The sequence below is a fragment of the Peromyscus leucopus genome, chromosome 9, assembly GCF_004664715.2.
Source record: "Peromyscus leucopus breed LL Stock chromosome 9, UCI_PerLeu_2.1, whole genome shotgun sequence".
NCBI lineage: Eukaryota > Metazoa > Chordata > Mammalia > Rodentia > Cricetidae > Peromyscus > Peromyscus leucopus.
In genome coordinates this window covers 84,391,877-84,408,900 of record NC_051070.1, presented here as the reverse complement: position 1 = coordinate 84,408,900, position 17,024 = coordinate 84,391,877, and the positions used below count along the sequence as shown (strand labels likewise).

General features: G+C 50.8%; 1 long non-coding RNA gene across 9 annotated transcripts in view; it reads left to right on the top strand.

Moving 5' to 3' along the window:
- LOC114709622 overlaps nt 1–16,659 on the top strand; it is a 48,705-nt gene extending 32,046 nt beyond the window's left edge. For 7 of the 9 annotated variants that reach the window (XR_005092199.1, XR_005092207.1, XR_005092201.1 and 4 more), the window contains 3 exons: nt 5,228–5,400; nt 8,052–8,146; nt 16,046–16,659. This is a non-coding gene — a long non-coding RNA (uncharacterized LOC114709622). The remainder of the gene's footprint in view (nt 1–5,227; nt 5,401–8,051; nt 8,147–16,045) is intronic. The other 2 variants (XR_005092200.1, XR_005092202.1) reach the window with 2 other exon arrangements.
- Nucleotides 16,660–17,024: the final 365 nt, after the last annotated feature.

Genomic DNA, 17,024 nt, shown 5'->3' with positions numbered 1-17,024 from the left:
GTGTGTAGTGTGTATTTGTGTCAGAGAGACAAGGTAATGTGTGTGTGAAGGGTGGCTGTTTCTGGTGTCATTAGTGTGTGATGTCTGTGGGATGGCAGTACTTCTATGGTGCCTGGGGGGGTGTGTGGCTCAAGTGTGTCCATCTGTGTATGCGATGTGTGTGTTGTGTCCATTTTGCATGAGTTTGGCATGCATGGGTATGTCTGTACTGCAAGCAGCAGGTCGGTCTATCTGTCTGCCAGATTAGGGAATGTGGTGTGTGTGTTGCGTGTGTAATTAGGGCTAGTTGTCTTTGTGTTGTGTGATGTGTATAGTGTGTGCATGTTTGCAGGCAGGTTGTCTGTGGATTGGTATATGTGGGGTGTGTCTCATGTGGGGTGTGTGTAATGGGCATATTACCTGTAAGTAAGAATGTGTGTGGTATGAGTATATTATACAGGTGTGTGTGTCTGTCATCTACGGGTGAGGGTGTATGATATGTTTATATTGTGCAGGCTGTGTGTCTGTGGAGGAGACATCATTTTGGGAAATGATGTGTATATGTATTGTGTGGGGTGTACATGCTATGGGCAGGTTGTTTATGGGTAGGATTGTGATATATCACACACATATATACATACCATACCCTAACACACACACATATATACATATAGTGTGGGATGTGTGTGTACTCTGGGCAGGTTGTCTGTAAGTGGATGTGACATGTGCATGTTTGTATGGGTTGTACATACTGTGGGCTTGTTATGGGCAGGTTGTGTTTGTATATGGGTATGTGTGGGGTGTGCATGGTGTGAGCATGTTATGGGTGGGTTGTGTGAATATGGGTATTTATTGTGTGGAGTGTGTATATTGTGGATATGTTATGGGCCAGTTGCCTGTGTGTAGCTGTGAATGTGTTGTGGGTAGGTTGTTGTCTTCTGTGTGTATGTGGGATGTGTATTATGCGGGATGTGTATGCTGTGGGCAGGTTGTCTCTGTGTGGGAGTGTGTGATGTGCATATCTTGTGGGGCTTGTGTCTGTGGTGGGTAGGCTGTCTGTGGGGTGTGGGCTTTTTTGTGGCTGTGAGTATGAGATCAGCATGCCTTGAGCATGTGGGCGCGTGGGGAGGTAGGAGCGGGAGGCAGGCAGGCAGGCAAGCAGGCAGGCAGGCTGACGGCCAGAGCCTCCCCCGCCCTGTGCACAGTGGCTGGGCTGACAGCCGGGCGGAGAAGAAAACTAGACGTCAGGGAAATCAGTCAGAGACAAATCGATTCCCTTTAGAGGTGAGAAAAAGCAGATGCTGCGGCTGCTGGTGGCCTGTTAGGCTCCAAGCCACATCCATCTCAGCCCGCCCCTATTCTGCTGGCTGCCAACGCCCCGCCTTTGTTAGGGGCCCTGCGGTGGGGCTGCTGTCTCACTGTCTTGCCAGCCTTTCTGCGGCATGGCACCCTCCTACATGGGGTGCCATACTGGTGCAGGGTGTGTGTAAACCTGCCCATGAGGGTGCATGTGCAGATATAGCACCGGAGAGGCAGAGACTTTGTCATGGACCTCACCCCTTGGCACTGAAGTCAGAGGCAAGTGGCCACTGACTTGCCTGAGGACATCCAGGGAGCTGGACAGGGCTGGACCTTGGGCAGGACAGCCGAGATGGCTCCCACATGTATACAGACCCCAGCAGAAGGGATCCATCCTGAGGCCAGGGGCGAGCACCAGTCCCCAAACCCCGAAGCCTGCCAAGTGGCCCTGAGTGACCAGGCTCACATGGAAGTCCAGGCTCAGCTTTGTAGCTTCACTCACTCATGGGGTGTCACATGCCCCTGGACTGCGAACTAGTCTCAGCTGTCTGGATAGCTGCCAGCACGTTTGAGGCCTGACTCCTGGCCTAGATCTCACTGATTCTTCAGCTGTCAGGTCACCTGGATTCTAGTCCCTCTCCTCTGCACCCTATCCCCACTAGGTGACAATTGCCACAACAGATCGGGAAGCTAGGGCCCGGTCTTTGGCTGCCTGGGGCCAGGGACATTCTTTTTCCGCCCCCCTTTTTTATTTTATTTTATTTTTTATTTGTTTTTTTTTTTTTTTTTTTTTTTTTTTCGAGACAGGATTTCTCTGTGTTGTTTTGATACCTGTCCTGGATCTCGCTCTGTAGACCAGGCTGACCTCAAACTCACAGAGATCCACCTGCCTCTGCCTCTCAAGTGCTGGGATTAAAGGTGTGTGCCACCACTGCCCCAGCTAGGGACACTCTTATATGGGGAGCTAGCTTTCTGAGTTCTTCTGTCCAGACTGTCCAGGGTTGATTACCTGGGTCTGCCTTCAGAGAACTTGACTACTGATTGGGAGATTTGCAGTGCCCCTCACCCCAGGACTGGGGTGCAGGGTAACACATTGGAAGGCCCCCAAATCCCACCAGCTTCCTCCTCGGGGCTGGGGGCTTTAACTGAAGCTGATCTCGCTGCAGGAGGACTCTGCTTCTGCCTGCCCCCCCCCCAGCTTTCCCTAAGAACTGTCCCCAAGCTCTGGGACTTTATGTCCTTCCCTAGGGACCAATAGCTCTGCAAGCACCGTGGTTCTCCCTTCCTTCTGGCTCAGACAGCAGGCTTTGTCCAGTACAGATGTTCTATAGTTTAACTAGAAACGTTGGAGGGGGTGTTGCCCAGCTGAGCAGCTGGTAGGGGTAGCCATTGCTGGGGTTTGGTTTTGGTGATGCCTTCCTGCACTACCAGGGACTCCCCTCTCACGCTGTGCCTGATGTTAGCCCTTGAGACTGACCTCAATTCCCAACTCCCAGGCACATTCTGACACAGCTCTACTTGCCTGAGCTGGTCACATTCTGGAATCTGGGACTTGCACCGTCAGACCTGGGCTTCTAGCTCTAGCTGTGTGTTTGCAGACAGGTACCACACCTCTCTGTGCCTCGTATCCTCTTGTGTTGAGCCTTGCTCACCCCAGAGAAAGTCAGAGCAAGTGAAGGGCACAAGAGCTGTTGGGAGTAACAACTGTGTTTTGGCTACTGGTGGTCAGGGGCTGGCTCATGGGAGTCTTTCCAACGCCCACCCCTGGTCGTGATTCTCATTGTCCAGCCAGATGGGAGAGGCCAAGAATCAGTCTACATACACTGATAGAAACCAGTTTGGGGGCCAAGCCTTGCTGTGGGCAGATAGCAATTGGCCTGGCGCCGGGACTATGGGATGGATTCAAAGACGTGACTGCTGGAAGAGTAGATGGACGTAGGCATGGGTGTTGCTGGATATCCCCAGCTCCCAGGAATGTTCCATTCCCACTGAGACCTGTTGGGGTATTGGGCATGGGGTGGGGACAGGAGAGAGGAGTCTCACTCTATCACTGCTTCTGTATCTCTTAAGAAAACTGGGCTTGGGGGTGTGACCTTGAGAAGGCCATGTTTCTGCTGTGACACTAATACTTAGATAATAATGGGCAGCTGAGGCAGGTACAAACATCTCTAGCTGCGTCTAGCCCCAGGCCAAAGCCCCAGGCCGGGCCCTTCTGTAGGCCACACTGCTGGGCCTCGAGAGCATTCCTTCCACTGTCCCCTGAGCCGTGCTCACCAGCTTCATGGCCACGGTGAAGGATAGGATGGACAGTTGCTTGTCCAGAGTCTCAGAGCCAGGGCCGAAGTGAAAGCTGTTTGGGTTGTGCTCCGAAGACGGCAAGGGGCAGAGGTGACCTCAGGGACCAAAGGGCCTCCCACTGTGAGAATCGGAATGATTGAAACCCGCTGGGTTGCCAGAAGAACTGGGAGTGTACTGTAGAACTTTCTGGAGCCAGAATATGCTCTGCTCATTAGCAAGTCCCTGCAGCTGCCACATGCATGTCATGTGCCACATGCAGCATACATTCCCCTACCTCACCACATCTGTCTGTGACACTGAGTCCTGCATCTCCTCTTCCCTTTGTGGGTGAGCCCTGGAGCGCAGGCCCTGCTCTTCACACATATGGCCTTCCTTTGGCCTCGAGAATCCCCTTGGCCTTGCTGCAGATCCCCTTTCCAGGCTGCCAGATCAATTCCAGGTCCATGGCCCAGGGTCACTTAATGTCCCCTCCAGGTCTCCCAGACCATCACCTGACTCCAGATAAGCTGCCTGTTGGCCAGGCTCCACCCTTTATCCCATCCAGCAGTCAAGGCCAGGACACTTTCTCCAAACAGTTCCCAAACCTGGCCTCCCTGGATTGTGTTCCATTGTTAGAGCCATTGAGGACCCCAAAAAGCTTCTGCTGCATGTGGCCATAGCTCTTGATACTTATCATATTAGAAATTATAATTTTTTTTTTTTTTGGTTTTTCGGGACAGGGTTTCTCTGTGTAGTTTTGGTGCCTGTCCTGGATCTCGCTCTGTAGACCAGGCTGGGCTTGAACTCACAGAGATCCACCTGGTTCTGCCTCCCGAGTGCTGGGATTAAAGGCATGTGCCACCACCACCCGGCAGTATTATTTCTTTAAGAGCACCAACAATTTGTCACTCTGTGTTCGTGTGAAGTTTTTGTTTGTTTGTTTGTTTGTTGATTGTTAGACAGGGTTTTCCTTGTAGCCCTGGTTGTTCTGGAACTCACTCTGTAAACCAGGCTGGCCTCAAACTCTGAGATCCACCTGCTTCTACCTCCTCCCAAGCTGGGATTAAAGGTGTGGACCTGACTGGTATTTTTGTAAACAAACAAACAAACAAACAATAAAAGCCACTTTCCTGGGGCCTGTGGACATGACTCAGTGGGTGTGCAAGCCTGAGGACCTGAATTCAGATTCCCAGCATGCTTGTAAAAGCCAGGCTTGGTGGCATGGGTTTGTAGCCTCAGCACTTGGGGATAGAAATAAGAGGATCCCAAGGCCTTGTTGGCCAGCCAGTATAGCCAAAAGAAGATTCAGTGAGAGACCCTGTCTCAAGAAATAAGGTGGAGATGTGATTGAGGAAGACATCCTGATGTCAGCCTCTGACTTGCACATGCATGTGTGAGCACATGCACACCACACACCCATTCTTGTGCAGTGCACATGCTCACAGAGGCATGCACACCTGTTTTGGAAAATGGAACAACTTCAGCAGAAGAGTGCCACGGCTTTGCAATTGCCTTTTTCTTCCGTGACTCCCCGAAGCCGAGACAGCTGACTTCTCACTCCTGCTTCTGTGTTCATGCTTCTGACATCACTTGTCACAAAGCTCCAAAGGTCGCACCGTAGGTGGCAAAGGAAAAGGTATAAGAGATACATATTGGCCTTCTATCTTTACAGACCCTTAGGACAGTCCATGTCTTAGCAGCGCCCAAGGTGGTTCCAGGACCTCGTAGACAGATGCCATAGGAAGCTTACAAAAGCCCGAAGCAAGACTTGGGTTCTGGAGCTTGGCAACCTGGGCCTACTGGTGTGAGAAGAATGCACAGCTACTGCTTCTGGGAACAGCTATGGTGAGGGCAGCCCTGAGCATGATTGGGGAGGCAGAAAGGAGAGGGGATATTTTCCTAGCACTTTTTCAAAGGGGTAGGGGGAGTTTCCAGCTAAAGCTGAGGTTGATCTTCGGGACCATGAGCCCCTTGCAAGCTCATGGTCTTACCCCACATAGCTAAAAGTGGGCCTGCTGACCCAAAGTGTCCTTGTGTGTTGGGAGTTGAAATTGTGTTCCTCTGGGTTCGGGATTGCAGAATTGTGCCTTAGTTCACAGAGGTCACACCTCCTTTCTCTCTCTCTCTCTCTCTCTCTCTCTCTCTCTCTCTCTCTCTCTCCTCTCTCTCCCTTCCTTCCTTCCTTCCTTCCTTCCTTCCTTCTTTCCTTCCTTCCTTTCTTTTTCTCAAGACAGGGTTTCTCTGTAGCTTTGCACCTTTCCTAGATCTCGCTCTGTAGACCAGGCTGGACTAGAACTCACAAAGATCCACCTGGCTCTGCCTCCTGAGTGCTGGGATTAAAGGCATACACCACCACCACCACCACCACCACCACCACCACCACCATGGCCACTGCCGCCACCCTGCTACACCTCCTTTCTTGAGGAGGGCTGCCTCTGCCTCTAAGGTCATGTGTGGGTACTTGGAGTGAGAGACAGAGAGGGTAGGTGGAGATGGGGTGTCTATGAAAAACCTCCCAGCATTCCTGTAATACCCATGATAAAGGTACTCACTCATGAGGGAGGCGTTGGACAACTTGCCTTGGAGAAAGGTGGTAAAAGCCCCGTCCAGCCTGGATGGGACAGGAGAAAACAATGCTCTCCGTGACCTGGGGTCTTTTCAAGATCTTGAGGTGTGTGGAGTTTGGAAAGCTGTGGGAGGGTTCTTTAGAAGGAATAGTTCCTAGCAGAGAGCTAGAGGACAAGGGCTTGGTTGACAGAGGTCTCAGATCAGCATTGACGGAGGCCTGACCCTGGCTTTCCCACTTCCACGGTGCCTCAGTTTCCTCGTATGTAACGCAGGGATGATGGGTAATAAACCCACTGCTATGGTTGTGGGAAAGTAAGGACAGCAAAATGCGAAAAGGACAAGGTGTTGGGGAGCAGAAATGGGACCAGCTCTAGGGGGCCCAAACTTAGTTCATCTGCCTGTTCACTGCTGTGGATTAGTCTTGGGTCATAGTAAATTGCTCACGAAACATTAGTTAGGTGAAAGAATGAAAAATAGGAAACTATCATCGCTCAGATGATATCAGTCCCTTCCAGGGCAAGGAGGAGTTTATTTTACAGGTGGAGAAACCAAGACCCAGGGGAGAACATGTGCCAAGGGCTTAAGGCACATGGCAAGTTGGTGACCAAGCAGAACCTTGAAGTGAGGCTCTGCTACCTTTATTGAGGGAGATGTTGGTCCCTTCTTCATGTGCTTATATGTGTGTGCATATGTGCGTGTTTCGGGAAGTCAGGGTCTCTTCCCAGGGCTTCTTTTTGATGGAAGGCCTGCGTGGGCTAATGGCCTTGTCCTACTTACTAGGGTTACTACATAGCTGGAATTCTTGCAGGGAAACGGCACCTTCTGAACCAGACTGGAGTTCTGCTGCCATGCAGCCAAGTGGCTCCAGCTCTTTATTTGACAAGAGGGTGTCTGGAGGTGGCTATCAGATTAGCCAAGGCTAGAAGGGTGCTTTCTTACCCTCCAGCTGGCTTTTCCCAAGCCAGGGCACCAAATCCTGGCTGCAGGCTTGTTGTACAGCAGCTGTTGGAAGCTGTTCCACGTGGATCCAAGAATGACTCCCAGTGTGGCTAGTGGAGCAACCAAGGCAGATGAGTTGTGACAGGCACTGGCTAGAAACAGAGTTTCAGATCTGCCCAGACACCTGAGTCAGAGTCTCTGCTGGTAGAATCTGGCCACCCGTGCTCATAAATGCTCTTCCTATGTCGAGCAAAGTTTCGACACTGCCCCTTTACCCTGTCCTCAAGAAAAAGATGACACACACACACCCAGGAGAATCTAAGGGCTGTAATAAAGAGGTGGGTTTTCCCAATGGATGCAGAAACCTAATGAAGCTCTTCGCTTGCTTATTCTACCATACACTTACCCATCCACATACTTGTCCATCTGTCCACCTATCTGTCCACTCACACACTCATCTGTTTACCCACCCATGTGTCTATCCACCTATTCACCCACTCACCCATCCATATAGCTATCCATCCATCCATCCATTAACCAGCCTATTCACCCACTCATTCATCTACCCAGCTACCCACTCATCCATCCATCCATCCATCCATCCATCCATCCATCCATCCATCCATCCACCCACCCACCCACCCATTCAACCATCCCTCCACAGTCCTTCCACTCGCTTGCTTTTGTCTAGAACACAATAGTTGTATTGAAACATTGAAATGGGAAAGCCCCCACTGCCTAGGAGTTGCCTAGGAGTACCAACCACGTTTTTCTGTCCCCCTGATTGCACAGGTGGGTTGGTGATTCTTCAGAACGGCCGTGTGTATGTGTCCAAGCATGTGTTACTAGAACCCAAGCCTAGGAAGCCACTGTGGAACAGTGTGTCCAAAGAGCAGGCATGGGAAATGGATGAATTTGTGCCAGGTGTTTTCATGTCTATTATGGTGTCTTATCTTAACCTGCCCTTATCCTGTATGCTCATTTTACAGATGGGGGCAGCTGAAGACTGAGGACTCAAAGGCTATTAACCCCGAAGAGTCAGAGCCAAGACTCTGACCCCAGAGTCCTGGTGGCCCTTTTCTTGGTAGGTCTGGGGATAACTGTTAGAAGTGAGAGGCAGATTGCTTTTGGAAGTAATTACCTTTGCTGCCTAGACATGAGTGGGCTGCCTGTAAAGCATTAAAATTCCTGTCATTGAAGCTGTTGTAAATAGAGATCAGGATCCCATGGCTGTGGTGGTGGCCTTGTGTGAGCATAGGGGCAGGATGGAGATGGGGTAACCTTAGGGCCTCTTCCTGGATCAGGGCCTCGTAGATGAAAGGTCTGTAGCCAGTTGCTTGTCTGTGGATACTCTTCGGGGTCCCTGCCAGCTCCAAGCAGGAGATGTGTCCAGAGAGCTGTAATTGGAGCTGAGACCATAGGCCTGAGAGGTGCTCACCACAGTGTCAAGTGCAGGCACGCCCCAGTGTTGAGGACCTGGTGAGTCAGTCTCTCAAATGCAATGCCTGCCTTGAGTGCCATGCCCCACCCCAGCGCCAGGAAGGAAATGGTGTTGTCGGGGTTTCACATGTGTGGTCTCCTCTGGGCCTCTCCAGAGCCTGGGGAGGGGAGAAATAGTATCAATTATGAAGAAGCAGAATCCGAGGCTCCCAGAATCGTGTGGCTTACTCATGGCCATCTTGCCACGGCAGATAGGACCTGACCCTGCCTTTGGGAGTGTCTGGTTTAACTTCCTGATCATTCTAGGGGAAGATTCTATGAGAGCCGGAGATGGGCTTCGAGAGGCCAGGGTCACAAACAGCAGAGACTTGGAGGGGTCCTGGGTCTCCCTAACTGACCATGCTGTACCTTCCATTAGCCTCTCTGAGCAGTCTATGAAGGGTGGGTTGCTGCCCTCCCTGCCAGGTTGGTGGGCAGCGCTCAGATTTGCTTTGATGCCCATTGCTTGGACCCTCCTCCCACAGAGAGGTTGGTTTTCTATAGCCTTCCTGTGAATCTGAGCAGGTCTGTGACTTTCGTATCCAGTGAGTGCGGCAAAGGGGACCCTAACCTTAACCCTAACCTAGCTTCCTAGCTTCCACCACGTCACTAGGACACTTGCTCTTGAAGGCCTCGGTTGAGTATGAAGTGTCCCCTCCCAGGCTGCCATGTCCAGAGGAAGCTCAAGGCACAGAGGCCATGCCAGAGGCATGGTGGCCCACAGTCCCAGAGGAGCACAGTCACCTAGCCTTCCTGGCTGCTGGAGTTTTCCAACCAAGACCCTAGACACTGTGGCACAGAACCACGGCATCTCTGCTGTGCCCCATCTGAACCCCAGGCCCACAGAGCTAGACACCTAGTTAAACTGCTCTATGCCAGAGAGTTTGAGGGCTTTATCACACAGTAGATGGCCAAGGCAGCTGTGGTAGATGGAACACCTCATGTGGTCACACAGGAACCCCCCCCCCCCAGGCCATTAGCCCCATGTTTAGGAGTGAGGTTGAGCTCCTACTATCAGGGCAAAACATTGCTTACACTGGAGGCCCAGAGACTGGGGGAATCTGCATTTCCTGAGGGTTGGATTTCAGCTTCCTCTGCCCACTCTCCATTGTGGGTCTGCTGTGCCCTTGGGTAGATGACTTAGACCCCCTGATCCCTTTCTACCCTCCCTGAACTGGGAGGGCTTGGGCTGGTGAGTGAACTCAGCTTCTGTAGTCTGTGAGCTAGGGAGACCCACCTTCCTCCCTCGCAGGCCACTGTCAGAGCTGAGTGTGGGGTTACAAAATGCTCATTGTCCTTGAAGTCACCCTCTTCCCGACACTTGGGACAGGGCACAGGACTTAATAGGTTACAAAGCACTCACTCTCTGTTCCTCCCAGTAACCCAGTGGGGTATGTCAGTCCAATCCCACTGACCAAATGAGGAGACTCAGGTTGGGGCACATGTCCCTGTGACCAGGGTCCCAGCAGCGAACTCCAGGCTCAGCATATTTCTGCTCTCGTGGGATTTACCTCCGCAGTCTCTAAGGGTTCCTGGCTGACTTGCCTAGTGCCACCATCCCCTCTGCTTCCTCCTGGCTCTGCACTTTTGGGGACTGTCACTTGGGTCTTTTTAGATAACTCTCTTCTTTCTTGGGTCTCCAGGTTCTTATTTATGAAATGAGGGAGACTGGGCAGGTGGCAAAGGTCTTCTTCAGCCCCCAGAACCTTAGGTAGGTTTCAAATCTGACAGTGGCTTGTCCAAGATGCCTACTGCTCTTCTCCTGGTAGACCCAGATATTCTGTGTCTGTAGGAAATTGGGGGGGGGGGGGCGTGCGCGTGCGTGGTCATACCCAGCTTGATTCTATTTAGCCTCAAGTTGCTCTTGATAGAGTGACAGGATAATGGCTTGGTCTCTGGAGTATCTTTCGGGGCCGTGGGTTCCTTAGCAGTTACTTCTGATAGTCTATCCCCTGCTGCTCGCTCTCCCCACCTACATTCCCAATCGGGTCTTACCCAATCTGTCTCACTGATCTGGCTAGGATCTCACTTATCCCAGGCAGCCTTCCTGGGCATGCACTGTGAAACCCCTCATTCATTTTCCCATGGTGCTTGGGATCCCCTAAGACCCTAGTTAGATCTCAGTCTGTTCTTAAACTGCCTGTTTGATCCCTTCTCCTCAGCTCTTCAGGCCCAAGAAGGCATGACCCAGGCCTGCCTGCCTGTTCAGCTTCCCCAGAGCTATACACAAGACGGGAACCAATCAGGATTGCTTGGTCAAACTATGTTGCCAAATGACTGTTAAAATGTGTGTGTGTGTGTGTGTGTGTGTGTGTGTGTGTGTGTGTGTGTGTATGAGAGAGAGAGAGAGAGAGAGAGAGAGAGAGAGAGAGAGAGAGAGAGAGAGAGAGAGAGGAGAGGACATCTTATCTTGTGGGAGCCAGTTCTCACCTTCCACCATATGGGTCCTGGGAATTGAACTCTGGCCCTGGCCATCAGGCTTAACAGCAAGCACCTTTACCCATTTTGCCCACCTTTACACCTTTACTGAGCCATCTCACAGGTCATAAATGAAATTTGATAAGAAATAAACAATGAAAACAAGATTGTTCCATTCTTAAAACTCTCCAGCTTCATCTGCCCAAGCCTAAACTGGGCCAGGGAAGGAGATATTCCAAATAATAGCATTTTGGCCTCTGTGAGATTACTTTGTGTGTTTGGGTTTTTTTTTTTTTTTTTTTTTTTTTTTTTTGAGACAGGGTTTCTCTGTATAGTTTAGGAGCCTGTCCTGGAACTCACTCTGTAGATCAGGCTGCCCTCAAACTCAAAGAGATCCACCTGTCTCTGCTTCCTGAGTACTGGGATTAAAGGCATGTACCACCACCACTTGGCTGGGATCACTTTTGTTGAACAGTTTGCTGGTTTGATGTCATCTTTCTGTCTATTCTGTGTCATTCTATAATGAAGACTGCCAGGAAAGATGTCTGCTTTACAACCAGAAGCAGTTATGACTTTCCCAAGCATGGGGCTTTATAAAGTTATTTGTTATATGTCATGGACATTATGTAACTGATTGGATATCCCCTGTTGCACTTGCTACCAGGAAGCTCAGGTCTAAAAACTGACACTTTGAATAGCGTTTAAGACTTGGAGTCTCTGTCTTATTTATCAGTCAGATTTTCAATTCTTGTGTTACTACTAATTTGTAATTTGTATTTCATTGCTTTGTATTCCCTTATGAGTCCTTTATGGATTGGGGTATGTCCCCAGTCATTGGGGCAAAGCAAGACTTAATTAAGTGTACACACAAAATACTTACTCCAGTGCACAATGTCACCAGCTGACCCAGGACTTGACCTATAGGCTGGAGAGAGCTGGTGCTGGCTTCTGAGCCATGTCTTGCTGCAGGCTCCAGCCACACAGACCCCTGACAGCCTAGTCCATGTTCTATGGGCTGTGACGTGCCAGGCCTTACAATGGATGGCTGTCCCCTGACAAGCAGAGGTCTGAGTCCCAACCATCCTCTGGTGTTTCTGGCTTCACCACACTGTACTGACAACCTGCTGGACTCGCTCGGCTTCCTGACTCCACTCCAGGTCCCTCCGCATCGCCGCTTAGAAGTATTCCTGAGAAACTGCCGCAGCTCTGTGCTCTGCTAAGCCACCTCCTAGTCCTTTGGGTGCTGTGTGGTTTGCGTGGTCACAAGACTAGACCAACTATGGCTTGTCGGTATGTCTCCGGCCTGGGCCTGAGCAACTGTTGCTGGTGAGAGGGCAGGTGTGATGGTCAGCTGAGATAGGGCTGAGCTCACACTAATCGCTTCTCAAGAAGGGTGCTTAGCTCGAGAGCCCCACTTCCCAGACAAGAAAACTGAGGCTTAGAGAGATGAAGTGTGCCCTCAAGGTCAAAGGACAGGGGGCTTTGCCTTCCACTTGGTGCTGAGTAACCTCTGTCACACCCCTTCCCTCCCCAAATACTACGGTTTGGATGAGACCGGAGAGCTTCTTCTAGTCTCTTGGCTTAGGAGGTCCTCGGAAGGGTGTAGTGTCACCACTCTGGTGCCACAGTGTAGTCCCTTTCTTTTTCTCTGCAGAGCACCATGGAGGAAGGGGATTCCGGCCATGTGCCCTGATGGCCACCTGCTGTAGAAACTGGGGGATGAGTGGAAGGAGGTGTTTGGGGCCTGGGGACAAGGAGTCTTTCTGGGGCAGACTTCCTTATGGCCTCTGCCTGCATTCAGCACTGTGCCCTCTGTCCTCTCCACAAAGCCAATTAGAGCAGGTCATTTAGGACTTGACGGTAACAGGATCTGCAAGAGCCCCATCCCTAGCCTGAGAATCAAGGCAGCTGGTGTCCATCCCTGTTTGCGTGACCTCCAACCTGTCCCTTGACTCTGACAGCGTGAGTTTTGTCACCTGTTAAATAATGGGATCTGAGTTCTTGCCTCCCTCCCTCCCTCTGTGATAAGCAGAATCTGTTTGCTGTGAAATGTTTTCCATCTCACATCTGAAATCACGGCCCAGAAGTGACTCCCAGGGGCTGTCTGGGTACCTCCTTGTACTACCTCTCATTGTTGAAAGCACAAACCCCTCCAAAAAAACAAAAGGCTTCGGTGTATTAGGATTCCCTCATGCAGCTGTGGTGTTTGAATTGGAAATTTCTGCAGAGGGTTGGTTTCTGCTTGCTGTCACACCACGAGGATTGGCTATGGTCTTGTGCCTTTCTCTAAATATTTATTGAGCGCCCGTTCCTTGCTTGGAGGCCCAGTGTGCAGCACTGGAGTGGGAGAGACCCTAAGGCGTCATGTAGGGGGAGTTCTGCCTTTGTCCTGGCTCTGCAACTCCTCACTTGTATGTCCATGGGCAGGTCATCTCCCTCATGGGCCTGAGCTGTCCCATGTGATGTGGGGTTCCTGATGAGAAAATATAATGAGCTGAGCAACAGCGGCTGAGATACCAAGTGGGGTTATTGTTTTAGTAGGAACAATAGAAAGGCACGGGCCTTGCTCCTGTGGTAGTCATAGTTCAGGAAGTGCTTAGTTATGATTCTCAGGGTCGGGAAAGAAGCCAGAGTGGGATTCTGGGGACACGTGGTGACAGTGAGGCTTTCTGCTGCTGGTTGTAGATTTCTTGTTTAATTGTGAGTCCTGCTCACTACTACCGAAGGAAGGAAGGTATACAGGGGATTTAGAGAAGTCCCTGATGAGACTCAGTGGAGACACATTTGTTTACTCGCTCATTCTGTAGATGTGGGTGGGGAGGGTTAGGGAAGGAAAAGGAGTATGATGGTGGAGGGTTCTTCAGAGGGCCTCTGGTAGAATAGGCTGGGTATATAAAGGATTTCAAGAAAATCCAAAGCAAGAGACACACAGAGGCCAGCATGTGCCTGGTGGGAAAAGGGCCAGCAGGGCCAGTTCCTCCCTAAGTCAGCAATTCAACTCTTACCTTTTGCTCATGGTATAGAGCACCCCCATGCCCTGCCTCACCCTCATCAAGTTATGCTGTGGGGAATCAGCTCAGACTCAAAAGTTGGGGTTTCCAGACAAGAAGGTGTGTGTGTGTGTGTGTGTGTGTGTGTGTGTGTGTGTGTGTGAGAGAGAGAGAGAGAGAGAGAGAGAGAGAGAGAGAGAGAGAGAGAGAGAGAGAGAGAGAGAAAGCTGGCGGTGTGTCAAAACTGGGTTGAGTGAGAATGGGGTAGACAGTGGAGTGTGTCATGGGCTATTTGGGCAACTGGACACATGTCCAGACACTTTGGGATGAAGCCTCCATTTCACCTAAGAATGAGTCTCAAGATTCAGACAGGCTATGTGGAGCACCCTCAGTTCCTGGCTTCTAAATGCTCACCCAATGGATGGACATTCACTTCTACGCCCTGCATTTTTTCTTCCCAGCTGTTGTACCCTGTGTGATCATTTATTCCCTGACTCCTGGTTGGGTTTAGCCAGTGTGGCCCGTTAGAGATACGGCTTCTGCATTACTCACTACATGGTGGCCTAAAACGGCCTCCTGAACTTCGGCAGGCTGAAACCACCACAGCCAGATTGTACTTCTGGAAGCCGGGTCAGGCCCACCACAGAGATGGCTTGCCTCTGTGCCATGGCCCCTAGGAACTCTGGCTGGGATGCCCTCATCTGAAGGCCACTCCCACCTCTATGCCTTCCAGATGACCATGGCACTGACTCTACAGACCAGCTAAGGTGGCATGGGAGCCCCTGTATGTCCTTTCTGCATGTGGCTGCTTGGGCTCCTTTCTGGCATGGTGGCTCCTCTAGAAGATGCATTGCTTTTGTGAACGAAAGTCTGAAGCTAGTTTATGTCACTCCTGTTCTGTTCCAATCACATATGGACTCAGATTCAAGAAAGGGTGAAGTCCTGTTGAAAGCAGAGTGTGTGGGCCCAGAAACATGAGACAGACATTTGACAAATGTGACCTGCCCCCAGTGTTTGTCTATGTATGTGTATGTGTGTCTACATGTATAGAGGCCAGAGGATGGTATTAGGTGTCTTCCTCAATCACAAGCCACCTTATTTTTTAGACAGGGTCTCTCACTGAATCTGGAGCTTACCAATTTGACTAGACTGGATGACCAGTGAGCCCCAGGGATCCACTTGTCTCCCTCCTGCTAGAGTTTGGGTTACAGGTACATGCTGCCATGCCTTTTTTTTTTTTAATTATTTAATATGGGTGCTGGGGATCCCAACTCAGGTCCTCATGTTTGTATGGCGAGTTCTTTACCCACTTAGTCAGCCACTTGCTCCCAGATTCACTGTCCTCAACCCACATCCTGGCTCAGTCAGCATTCCGTGGTCATCAGTGATGCTCATCTTGTTGTGGGCTCAACTGACCCCACAGGGGCTTCAGAAATGATCCCTGCCCTTTGATGGTTGGCTGTTGAGATGTAGTGGCTCTCCCTGTTGAGAACCCCCAGGGTGGCCCACCACCCCTTTCTGGTGTCATTTAAGCCTGTCCATATTTTAACTCTTTTGTTGGTCTCTTAAGTGAACATTCCTCAGACAGGACTGTCATGATGTAGGTGCAAACCTGGCCTCAGTGTTCCTGAGGACCCTCAGTGAACGCCTGGAGGATGAAGGATTCAAACCCATCTCTCCCAGCTGCATGCCCTCTGTCCTTTTTTTTTTTTTTTTTTTTTTGGTTTTTCAAGACAGGGTTTCTCTGTGTAGCTTTGTGCCTTTCCTGGAACTCACTCTGTAGCCCAGAGATCCACCTGCCTCTGCCTCCTGAGTGCTGGGATTAAAGGCGTGCACCACCACCACTGCCCGGCTTGCCCTGTGTCCTTTTCCAGCGCACGGCTCACAGTTTGTAGCCATCAGCCCAGCTCAAATACCCTCTCTGCCTGCTAGACCCCGTTTTCTGGTCATGTGTGACTTTGTAGGTGTCATTTATAGGTTGGGAACTTCTTGGGTTCCGGCAAGCCCCTGGTCTTTCCTTTTAGCCAGGGAGAGAGCCAGCACAGGGAGGTGAGTGACATGCCCCCACGCATGCTCATAATTACTTGGGTTTCCAGGTTCAACACTGTTGAGCCCAGATGGACAGATGGGGGAAGACAGTACAGAGAGGGGACGACACTAAGGCCTAGCTCATGGCCACACAGCAGGTAAGAGGAGAGTTTCAAGTCTGGCATCTACTCTGCATACCACAGTAACCTCTAACATCCTGGAGGGCTTTGCTACTCACTTACAGAAGAGTGACAGACAGGGCTGATGGTGTTGATGGTGGCCTAGCCGTGATGGTGGCGGTCAGGGCACGGGTGAGAATGATGGAGACAATGGGGACGGTGGTAGTGTTGACGGTGATAACCATGGCAATGGGGATCATGGTTGCTATGATGGCCATGGTGGTAGCCGTGGGGCGATGATGGTAAAGATGATAGCACTGATACACACGGTTATGCGGATGATGATGATGACCATGGTGGTGGTGGTGGATGATAATGATGATAAAGCAACAGTACCCTGAACATTTACTACACTTCAAATACTTGGCACACATTATCTTAATTGATCTTTCTTCTTTCTAAGTGTGCACAAAATTTTGGAAGGTCCCTCTGTAGTGGGTAGCTTTGACCAGCTTTGACCTGGAAGTACTACCCCCATTGAGGCTTCCGGTAACTGTCATGCCTATGAGGCGGGGCCGAGACAGGAGCCTTTAAGACCTGAGATCCTAATGTGCCGGCTCTCTTGGTTCCTGGATCGTGGACGCTGAAGTTAGACCGAGCAGAGTTCTCCAGAGAACACCGCTGGACTGCACTTTACCTTTCCCGGATCCTGTAACCTATTTCTTTACTTGTAAGTTACCCCACACAATAAACCTCCCTTTTAACTACATGGAGTGGCCTTAATACTTCCACCAGTATCCCTCCCTTTGGGTCATGTACAGGGAGCCTTGAGGAAGAGGCCTCTTTAATTAGTGCTACAGTGTCCTCGCTTGCTTATCCACTGCTCTTAACATCCTTGTGATGAAGGTCGTGGCTGAGGCGACACTGG